Source organism: Rattus norvegicus, chromosome 18 (assembly GCF_021556685.1).
Source record: "Rattus norvegicus strain SHRSP/BbbUtx chromosome 18, alternate assembly SHRSP_T2T, whole genome shotgun sequence".
In the NCBI taxonomy this organism is placed as follows: domain Eukaryota; kingdom Metazoa; phylum Chordata; class Mammalia; order Rodentia; family Muridae; genus Rattus; species Rattus norvegicus.
In genome coordinates, this window is record NC_141551.1 from 24060567 (window position 1) to 24071998 (window position 11432).

At 43.6% G+C, this 11432-nt stretch overlaps 1 long non-coding RNA gene across 1 annotated transcript; it reads right to left on the reverse strand.

Annotated features, from left to right (window-relative positions):
• Nucleotides 1-270: 270 nt before the first annotated feature.
• Nucleotides 271-7853, reverse strand: LOC147999710 (uncharacterized). The gene is made up of 4 exons (XR_015642844.1): nucleotides 7545-7853; nucleotides 6287-6904; nucleotides 2617-5951; nucleotides 271-2517 (listed from the first exon to the last, which is right to left on the reverse strand). It is a non-coding gene; the product is annotated as an uncharacterized LOC147999710 (long non-coding RNA).
• Between the last annotated feature and the right edge of the window lie 3579 nt (nucleotides 7854-11432).

Genomic DNA, 11432 nt, shown 5'->3' on the forward strand with positions numbered 1-11432 from the left:
CTGCACCAGCGAGGAACCTCTGATGAATTATCTAATTCCAAGTGGTCAGCCCCAAACACCTATGACATGAAGTGGTCTCAGTGGGTCACATATATACAGCAATAAGGAAGACGGGGCCATAGGTGTGAGAGAATGGGCAGGCAAGTGGAGATGGGGAGGGGAGAAGGGGAAGCGATGCAAATACAGTGCTCATGAGTGAAGCTCTCAAAACAAAGGAAAACACAAAAAGTTTGCCCTGATGTGGGACTGTAGGGCTCAGGTTTTATTTTTGGTAGGACTGTGGAGTTCAGGGTTTTTTTTTCTTCCTGGTAATTTAGTTTTGTAAACAGTCGAAGTCTACAGAGAAGTGATGGGACACATACTAAGCACATGTCTGTAGCTCACTGCCACTAATGTTTGGCTGCATCTTCCTGGCGCTTTTTTATGTGCTGTGAACTCATGAGGATGTAAATGAGAAATCACGAGCAACGAGGTGTATGGTGTGAGAGTATACATGTATGTACCAGTATGTATACTGTGCTAGAGAGCATAGGTAGTAAATGCTACTCTGTGTGTGTGTGGGAGAGCTGTGTGTGTGTGTGTGTGTGTGTGTGTGTGTGTGTGTGTGTGTGAGAGAGAGAGAGAGAGAGAGAGAGAGAGAGAGAGAAAGAGAGAGAGAGAGAGAGAGAGAAAATGGCTTAGTTGGAGGTGTTTGCTGTGTAAACAGGAGGAGCTGAGTGCAGTCCCTTTCCCCCACATAAGAAGCAGGGCAGGTAGTGCACACTTGTAATTTTAGTGCTGAGGAGGAGAGATGGAGGTTGTCTGGGGCTTTCTGGCCAGCCAACCTAACTCGGTTTGTGAGCCCAAGCCAGTAGGGACCCCGTCTCAAAATGCACAGAGCTCAGTGGGTAAAAATGCTAGACATGAAATCCTGCCATGGAAGTTCAGTTCTGGGAACCTCCGTGAAAAGCCAGATGGTACACAGCACATCTGTAATCCCAGCGCTCTGACAGGAGGCAGAGACAAAATAACCAGCTAGAATCTCTCGGGCCAGCCAGCACAGATCGCCCAACACAGGAGCAGAGACAAGACAGCCCCTGCTTCCACATGGTAGATGAGCGGCAATCCCCCAAAACCTGACCTCTGACCTCTACATGTGTGCTGTGGTGTGCACTCACACTTACACACACATTAAAAACAGACATCAAAATGAAAAAGACATGAGGTGGACAGCTCCCGAGGGACGACACTGCAGGTTGACCTCTGACCTCCACAGCCACGCAGCACATTTTGAGCCGTTTGCTGGTCAGGTCAACTTGTGCGCACCAAGAATCACCGTGCAGCTCCCCCTGCATGCGTCTCTTAAACACTGGACATTCGACCTTCTCTGACGAAGTAGCTCCCTTCTTGGTAGTACTGCATGGGGGGGTGTATTTTTGTTGTTGTTGAAAATAGATTTTTAAAAAACACAATATATTTGGGCTGGAGAGATGGCATAATGGTTCAGAACACTGGCTGCTCTTCCAGAGGACCCAGGTTCAATTCCCAGCAACCACATGCAGTCCACAATTGTCAGTAGCTCTTGCCGGCACCATGCCGGCGCACAGACACACATGCAGGCAAAACATGAGCACGAAATAAAGTGAAAAAAAAAAACCCACCATATATTCTGATTATGCTTTCCCCTTCCCAACCCTTTCCAGAGTCTTTCCATTCCTGCCCCCACCCACATTTGCATCCTTTCTTTATGATTGTCATTAAGATATAACAGCTATCTTAAAAACAATAATACAATAAAATTAGATAAAAGAAAAATGAACCAGAATGACAAAACGAAGAAACAGAAAGAAAAAGAAACAAAGAAAAAAATTCAAGAAGTATGTGTTTGTGTGTGTGTGTATGAGCACATGCACATGTGCAGGGACACACATTTACACACACACAGAACTCCCACTAAAAACTGGAAACCATAATATAACATAAAAGGACCTGTAGTATTAAAAAACAAACAAAACAAGGCTAGTGAGATAAGAGAATGTCCAAAACCGCCCCTGCACTCATTTATTCATTTGCGTTGACTGTCTGCGGGGATGGGACCTGGCCTTAAGGGTAGTGTACTTGTGTATATCCAGTGAGACTGTTGGAGAAAACGCATTTTTCATTTGTAAGTTATTAACTGGAGAGAGCTTCTGGGTTAGGAATTGGGGCTGTGTCCACTTTCCCTCTTAGTGCTGGGACCCTGAGACCCCGTGCACGCTGCTGACATACGTGGGAGTTCATGCGCATGCTGGCCCTGCTGTGTTTAGAAGGCCTTTCTCCTTGGTGTCCTCCATCCCCTCGGCTCTCACAATCTTCCTGCCTCCTCTTCCACAGGGCTCTCTGATGCTTTCGAGGAAGGGATTGATGGAGACATTCTATTTAGGTTTGAGTGTTCCGCGGTCCCTCGCTCTCTGCGCTCTGTCCGGTTGTGGGTCTTTTGCTTGTTCCCATACACTGTAGGAGCATTCGTCTCTTATAAGAGCTGAGCAAGACGCTGATCTGTGGATAGAGCAGAATGTCAGTAGGAGTCACTTTACCGCTCTGTTCCGTTAGCGAGCAGTAGCACTCGGCACTGCCCTAGTTCCCTGGCCTACCTACCTTAGAGTTGGGGGTGGGATCCATCTTATGGATTAGGCCTTACATCTAATTAGATATTGGTTGGTTACTCCCACAGGCTTCGTGCCATTACACTGCATGCAGCTCCCCATTGTAGATGGTTCGTCGATGGTCGGTGTTTACTTTTCTCCTTCGGTAGCGCGCAGAGGACCTCGCAGCACCATGAACACTGGTCAGTATGGGTGAAGGTTCCAGGTAGACAGCAGCTTGCCTTCCCTGTGATCAGTGAGCTGTGTAGGCCGTCTTCAGCAGTAGGGCCTCACTGTCAGTTTGGGGAGGGAGACCAATAGCCTCAGAAATAGTGTGGATTGTTTTAGGGTTCCCATGGGTCCTCTTCAGCCAACAACAATGGATTAGAGGTAACCCATTCCTGGAATTGGAGGCTTCATTTGGTGGTGAGAGATGTCCAGTTGTGACTCCGTCTCCCCTGATATTGGTAAGTACACCTAGATCACTTTGTATGTGTATTTTGGGAAGCTCCTACTGTATTAGATTTGCATATGGCCCCTCAAATGGCTCTCAGTTTTAGCTGTCTCTCCTCATATTGCTTCCTCTTCTTTCCTTCCATTTTAGTCCCCTACCCCTGTTCATTTATAACTGTTCTATTTCCCCTTCCTAGGGGGATCCATTCCTCTCCTAGCCCCTTATTCTATAATGAATCTCTCTGTTTATATGGAGGTAGCCTGCTTGCTGAAGACAGAACAGCTGACATCCACATACAAGGGAATGGATACCTGCTATATTTATCCCTTTGGAGCTGGGCTACCTCACTCAGGGTTTTTTTTTTTCTAGCTCCATCCATTCGCCTGTGATTATTTTAACTGCCGAGTAATAGACTACTGTGTAAATGTACCACGTTTCTCTTAGCCATTCAACTGTTGACAGACGTCTAGTCTGTTCCCAATTTCTGGCTACTGTGAATAGAGCAGAAATGTCTCTGTAGCAAAACGAAGCATCCTTTGGATATATGCTCGACAGTGGTCTAGCTAGATCTTGAACTAGATTTATTCCCACTTTCCTGAGAAACTGCCACACTGATTTCCATAGCGGATGGACAATTTTTCATTCCTACTAACAATGGACGTGTGTTTCCCTCACCCTATATCCTCGACAGTACGATCTGTCATTTGTTTTATTGATCTTGGCCAATCTGACTGATGTACTGATGACTGATGTATGATAAACTCCTATAGTAGTTTAGATTTGCCTCTTCCTGATGACTAAAGAGGTTGAACATTTCTTTAAATTATTCTAGGCCATTTACATTTCCTTTTTTTTTGAGAATTCCTGTTTAAAATCTGTGCTCCACTTTTTAATCAGGTTGTTTATTTTCTCGATGTTCAGTTTTCTGAGTTCTTTCTAAACTTTAGGTACTAACACTGCACTGGATGTGCGCTTGGTAAGATCTTTCTCCTGTTTGGCAGCCCACACCTTTGTCTGAGTGATGGTGCTTTTTGATATACAGAAGACATTCAGTTTCGTGAGTTCCCGATTATTGATTGTTGACCTTAGTGCCTGTGCTATCTGTGTTCTGTCCAGGAAGTTGTCTCCTGTGCCTGTGGGTTCGAGGCTATTCCCCACTTTCTCTTCCATCAAGTTCAGTGAATCTGTCCTTATGTTGTGGTCTTTGATCTAGTTGAAGTTGAGTTTTGTCCAGGCTAATAAGTGTGGATTTATTCGTAGTCTTCTACATGCAGCCGTCCAGGTTGGGTAGCACCATTGTTTGTTTTTCTAGTGGGTATTTCTGGATTTTTAAAGCAGGTATCTACAGGTGTGTGTGGGAGTGTGTGTATGTGGGGTATGTGTGTATGAGTGTGTGTGTGGGTGTGTGCGTGTGTGTGAGTGTGTGTGTATGTGGGGTGTGTGTGTAAGTGGGGTATGTGTGTGAGTGTGTGTGTGGGGTGTGTGTGTATGTGTGTGAGTGTGTGTATATATGGGGTGTGTGTGTATGATTGTGTATGTGAGTGTGTGTGAGTGTGTGTGTGAGAGTGTGTGTGAGTGAGAGTGTGTGTGTGAGTGTGTGTATGTGTATGTGGGGTGTGTGTGTGTGTATGTGTGTGTGGGTGCACCTGTGACTCTGTGTGTGTGTGTGTGTGTGTGTGTGTGTGTGTGTGTGTGTTTATATCTGGGTCTTCAGTTCAATCCCATTGTTAAATGTGCCCGTTTTCCCGCCAATACCATGCTGTTTTTACTACTATTGCTCTGTAGTACAGTCTGAGATTGGGGGTGGTGATCCCTCCAGCAGTTCTTTTATTATTCAGGATTGTTTTAGCTGTCCTGGGTATTATGTGTGTTCATGTAAAGTTGAGAATTGTCCTTTTAAGATCTGTGAAGACTGCGTTGGAATTTTTATAGGGATTGCTTTGAATCTATAATTTTTTGGGTATGATGGCTATTTTTCTATATTAATCCTACTGATTCCTGAGCATGGGAGATCTTTTCATCTTCTGATACCTCCAATTTCTTTATTCAATGTCTTAAGTTTTTTTTTTTTTAATCATACAAGTCTTTCACTTCATTCCAGTTATCCCAAGATAATTTTTTGAGGCTATTGTGAAGGATACTGTTTCCCCGATTTCTCTCTCAATCTATTTGGCATCTGTGAATAGCTAAGTTGTGTGGATTAACTTTGTATTCAGCTACTTTGCTGAAAGTAAAGTAGGAGTTTTCATGGTGGAGTTTTAAAGTGTTACATATGTATAAAATGCAAATAAAGATACTTTGACTTCCCTTCCTTTTTGCGTCTCTTTGATCTCCTGCAGTTGTCATATTGCTCAAGCTAAGATCTCAAGTGCTATAATGAATAGGTATAGAAAGGGTGGACAACCCAGTCTTGTTCTTGATTTTAGTGGAACTGTTTTGAGTTTCTCTCCATTTAGGTTGATGTTTCCTGTGGGCTTGAGGTGTGTTCCTGTGTCCCTAATCTCTTCAGGACTTTTATTCTAAAGGGGTGTTGGATTTTTGTCAAAGGTCTTTTCTGTATCTAAGGAAGTGAACAAGTGGTTGTCTTTCAAAAGTAATTGGTAATTTTGTCTTCCAAAAGTAAATGCCTAGACAAAAATCCATCAAAAAGAACTCAAAAATTGTGGTAAGGATACAAGTGTAACTCCTCACAGTTGATGACTTCTGGAAGGGGGTGAGGGGGAAGACCTCAGTTTTCTTTAAGGGGCCAGCCACTGGGCGTTTTCACTATGTTCCACTGAGTATATGGGCAGCACGAATTGGACTCCTCTCCCTCCTCTTCTCCCTCCTCCTCTTCTTCCGCCTTCTTTGTGGGAGGGGGTGGTCACAAGGGTTGTGGGGCAGACCTGGGAGGACTGAGAAGCAAGTGTGATCAGGGTTCATGATGTGAAAGTCCCAAATAATCAATACAAATCAATCAATACAACAAAACAAAACAAAACAAAATAAACCTAGGCTGGTCCCCAGCACCTTCGTCCTCTATCAAGGCTGCACCCTCAGAGCAGCACCGCCGGCTCGGTCCAAGTGTTCAAACATGTGACCCTACACTGGATATTTAAATTCAAGTCACTCGAGAAGAAAGCCTTTTCCCAAATATATATATATATATATATATATATTTTTTTTTTTTTCTTTTCAGTTGATTCACATAGGAGGGAATGGTTACCCGGATGTAGAAGGAAATGATTACCCGGATGTAGCAGACAAGTCCTCAGGAACTCAGTTCTTTCCATGACTGAGCCAGGAGGTGGGGAGTGTGTCATTCAGTTTTTAAATTTTTTTCACTCACTGTCAACTCTGGAGCTGTGCAAGCACTCAGGAAATCTCTACTTCCCGACAGGAACTCTCTGCCTACTTTAAGGTTCCATGCAGCTGGTCATCAAAGAAATGCTAATTCTCATGTGGAGTAGACAGCTGGGTGTCTTCACTGAGTGCTGGTGATTGATGACTGGTCTTTTCAAAGCAGTAACAGTGGATATGGTGATCTGGCTGCAACATCTGCAACCCTATTAATTGCCAGTGTTGATTCAGCTGAACTGGCTGGCTGGATGGCCATCCCCTTCCTCCTTCACTGATCTGTGTCTATCCCTCCTCCAGCAGTGCACTCAATCGGTGGCAGGGAATGACCTTGCCCAACACAGGAAGGCTGGCCTTCAATCAAAGGCATCTCAGCTCATCTGCCCTGGTGGAACCTTCACACATGCTGCCAAAACAATGGGGGAGTCAGGCAGACAGCCACGCACGTACTGGTCCATATCCGTTTGATACCACTGGCTTTGGAGAACAGTTCCAAACCAGGTATTGGGACCTGTAAAAGTACATTTTACAACCAGTGAGGCTCAACTGTCCTCTGTACACAGTCTACTGACCCAGTGTTTCCAAACTTGGGGTTCAAGTCCACGCTGGCTTTGGCCACCCATCCCCAGGAAGTCAATGGGAAAGAGTTAAACGGAAAAGGCAGAAAAAGGAGATTTTTGTATTGTGGCCACATTGGGAAGAGGAACAAACGGATTCAGGGGTTTCCCCAACTCTGTTTTAGGGTTCCTGAAGTGAGATTGAAGTTGAAATAGGGGGGTCAAGGGCATGCACAGATCCAAGAGTGACACTGCCCTCCACTGGCCCACCACTGTTTGAGCTTCAGTCTCATCCTATAAAGTGTTCTGAGAAGTCATCAGAACTCTGTGAAATGGCTTTCAGGGAGGTAAACTCCTCTGGGTGGGCCATTTCCTTCTCCTACATTGATATTCTTGGGGGTGGGGGGAATCTCCATTTCTTTGGGGTTTATTGTTTCAGTAGTTCGTTAGACTAAATATGGAGTCACTCTCACTAAAGTTCCACACCACACACTGACACTGTTTATCTGAACTCCAAGAATCAAGGATTAAAAGAAAACAATCAAATTTCCCAAATAGGCCGGTTGCAGTGTGTAGTGTAACGAAGGTTCTCACCTTTAACCCTTACACAGAAATGAAAACCAGCTGTGCACGGTGGTTCATGCCTGTAGCTCCTCGACATAGGAGACGAGTGTAAGAAGATAGCCCTGGGTTTGAACCCGGAGCTGAATAGTGAACTTCTGCACAGTCTGGGATATAGAATGAGACTCTGTCGCCGACAAAACAAAACAAAACTAAACTAAAAAAAAAAAAAACCAAAAAACCAAAACCAAAACAAAAAACCCCACCAAAACAAACACCCAACGAAAAAAAAAACAATCAACCAATCAACCAACCAACCAAGAGCCCATGCCAAACCTGCTAGACTGGGACTGATAGAGGTACTTGGAAATAAAAGGAAACCGGTGGACGATAAAAGATGGGGCTGGATTTTGGCAGGTGGATCCGCTTATCAGATAGATCTCGAGAACTACAAGTATTATCAGGCAAGTCGCAGGTTCCCAGCACACCTGGACTTCTAGGCCATTAACTCTTTAAAACCAATCAAGTAACCAATGAACCAACCAAACAAGGCTCAAGCAACTTGAAGGTTCCCTGTGTTAATTGCTTGTTTCCCTAGTCCCAAAGCCCTAGTGAACAGGTAACTTGGAAATGATTGATTCTTTTTGTTTCAAATTTTAAAATTTTTACATTTCAGAATCTTTTATGTATATGACTTTATCTCCAGAGTATACATTTGTACACCATATGTGCCTTGAGTCCATGGAGGGCTAGAAGGCAGCATTCAATCCCCTGGGACTGGAGTTTCAGACAGTTGTGAGCAGCCATTTGGGTGGTGGGTACTGAACCCAGGTCCTCTGGAATAGCAGCTAGGGCTTTTTTTTTTTTTTAAGATTTATTCATTTATTATATATAAGTACACTGTAACTATCTTCAGACACACCAGAAGAGGGCATCAGATCTCTTTACAGATGGTTGTGAGCCACCATGTGGTTGCTGGGAATTGAACTCAGGACCTCTGGAAGAGCAGTCGGGGCTCTTAACCACTGAGCCATCTCTCCAGCCCCGCAGCTAGGGCTCTTAACAACAGAGACATTTCTCCATCCTTAGTTTTAATTTTTTTTAACAATTGTGTGTGTGTGTGTGTGTGTGTGTGTGTATGCCACAGTATGCATGCAGATTCTCTCTTGCTATTGTTGCTGCTGTGCTATGCGCCCTAGACTCCCAGGCTCCCAGGCTCCCAGGCCGTTCTCCCATCTCCACTTCCCATCTCTGTAGGACTGCTGACTAAAGAAGCCAGAACATCCAGCTTTTAGCATGGGTTCTAGTGATTTAATCAGCAAGATGAACTTAAGGGACTTTCTGGATTGCTTTGTCCCCACTCCTAATGTGGCCACATTGATCAAATCTTTTTCTGTTTTTATCCTTAATTTATTTTTTTGAGATTATAATATGATTACACCATTTCTCCCTTCTGTGGACTTATTCTTTATTCAACTGACTGATTTTTAAGGCCTTTTGGTTTTAGGAGGTCCCAGTTTTCAATTATTGGCCTCAATTTCCAGACAAATAATTCCTTTTGATGCATATATCATGTAGGGAACTGCCTATGGCTTTTTCTAGTGGGGTACTGCCCGTTTTTGTTTTTCTAGATGTTTCAATATTTTCAGGTTTCTCATTTTGGTCTTTGATCCATTTGGAGTTTGTTTTTGTTTGGTTTTGCACAGCTGATAGAAATGGGTCTAATTCCACTCTTCTGCATGTGGACATCCATTTTGGCAGCACCATTTGTTGAAGGTACTTTCTTTTCTGCAGCTTATATTTTGGCACCTTTGTCAAATATTAAATGGCTGAAGTTATGTTCCCCCATGTCTTTCATTTTGTCCCAAGCAGACCTAGGATGTGGGGAGAGACATTGACCTCCATCGTGTCTATACTGCTATCTTTGTGCCATTACCATATTGTCTCTATTACCGTGGCTCTGTAGTGCATCTGAGGATCTGGAGTGGTTGTTCCTCCTCAGCCTGTTCTCTTTGCTCAGGACTAGTTTTGGTTATTCAGGGTCTCTTGTGGTTCTGACTTCATTTTAGGCTAGCTCCCCCTGCCCCATTTCTGTGAAGAATGTTGCAGGGATTTTTATTGTGGTTACAGTGAATCTGGAAATGGTTTTTGATGAAAGGGTCATTTTCCCAGTGTTAATCCTATTCATCCATGGGGAGGGGAGATCTGTTCACCACTCTAGTTGGCAGTGGGAAAACGGAGAGAACAGAGCCTAGAAATAAGTCAGACTAAAGTCTCACACAATAGCCAACTTTATTCAATATATCAAACAATTTATGCTGAGGAAAAATCACCTGAGTAAGGTTCTCATGAGTCCGAGCTGTGGGCAATCACAAGGGCGAGCCACACGTGACAAGACGTGTCTTTCCACTGAGGTCCATCAACATGCAACAATATCCGGTTGTAACGAATAATCTGAAGTAAACTCACTCCTATCCACCACACTGGGAGGGCCAGGAAAGCGCACTCCAAGAGCAATTCTGTGCTTTTGAAGAAATTGAGGAAATGAGACTCCTGTTTTCTTACACGCACTCACCATTCTCTTGCCTGATTCCACTCTGGGCCATATTCCAGCATCTCCCCAAGCCTTTTTTATTTTTCAATAGCAGGATATCCATAATGGTTTTGATTTGAGATGTTTATAGATAAATCTAATTGTCATTTGATGCTCTAGTGCCCTATAAGTGAGCAAATTATAAACATAACAAAATTAGAACAGTGAAAGCATTGTGTGTATACTCTAAGAACAGGGAGCCAAACTATGCCTGGTACTGTGGGTTACATTGCTATAATGATCAGAAAAAAAATCAGAGAATAGCTTGAAAAGAGGCCCATATGATTGGTCAGTAGTTATAGTATCTCATAGAACATAAGCTCTTATTTGTCTTTAATAGGAATACAAACGTTATGAGTTCTTTGCAAATAGGACGTGATTTAAATCCCAAGGAGAAATTAAGTTCAGTCCCTTCTTCAGATGGATGAATGAGTCTATTACAGTCCCCAGGTACAGGCATAAACGTGGTTATTAGGAAAGATAACAGGGCTGGATCCATCCAATCTATGAGTTAAAGCAGAGGAGGATGAGGGACAGGACATGCATTCAGAGGCACTCACTACAGACGCCCAGATCAAAGCAGCTAGCATTCCTAGAAAAAGATTCTCTGGTGACTAAGGGCTTCGTGTGTTTTGTTGAATATCTTTGCCCTCGCTGCAGAAGGTCTTAACTTGGCCCCAGGTGTGTGGGCTTGACTTCTATTGATGTGGTCAAGATGTCCCTCTGCCCTTCAGCTGGAGGTCTGCCATCTTTCTGGAGACTTCCACCATTTCCTCACCTTCTGCCAGTGTCCCCGGTGGCCTGGAGCAGAGGAGCTGAAAAGGAATCCACTTTGCTTCAGTGGATCCATCTGACAGATGCAGACCCCATCCCAATTTTCGTCTGGAGAAGTAAAAATAGGGCAGGTTAAGCATGCATCAGCCTGCTAATCTTCTTCTGTGAAAAAAACTAGGGATGTTAGCGTGTGCACAAGTATGAGTCCTTTGCTAGAAATAATCCTACGACATAAGCAGAATCTGAAGTGATATTTAAGGGTTTATGAATTAACCATAACAGATGAATCAAAATAGCCAGCTCCACCTGTTGGGCTGGGGGGAAAGAAGTATTAATAGATTATGAATATCTGTGTCATGAATCCTGATACCATTAGATGGACCGTCCATACGATAAGTATCCACTTGTGGAATGGGAGAATAGACAATTTCTGAAATCATAAATTCAGTTCATATAAAAAAAAAACCCTAGCTTACCAGGTGGATAATGATTTCCTGTCCTTTCATAGCAAATGAAATCTGAAATGCAATAAAATTTGAAATCCATAAAGTTGT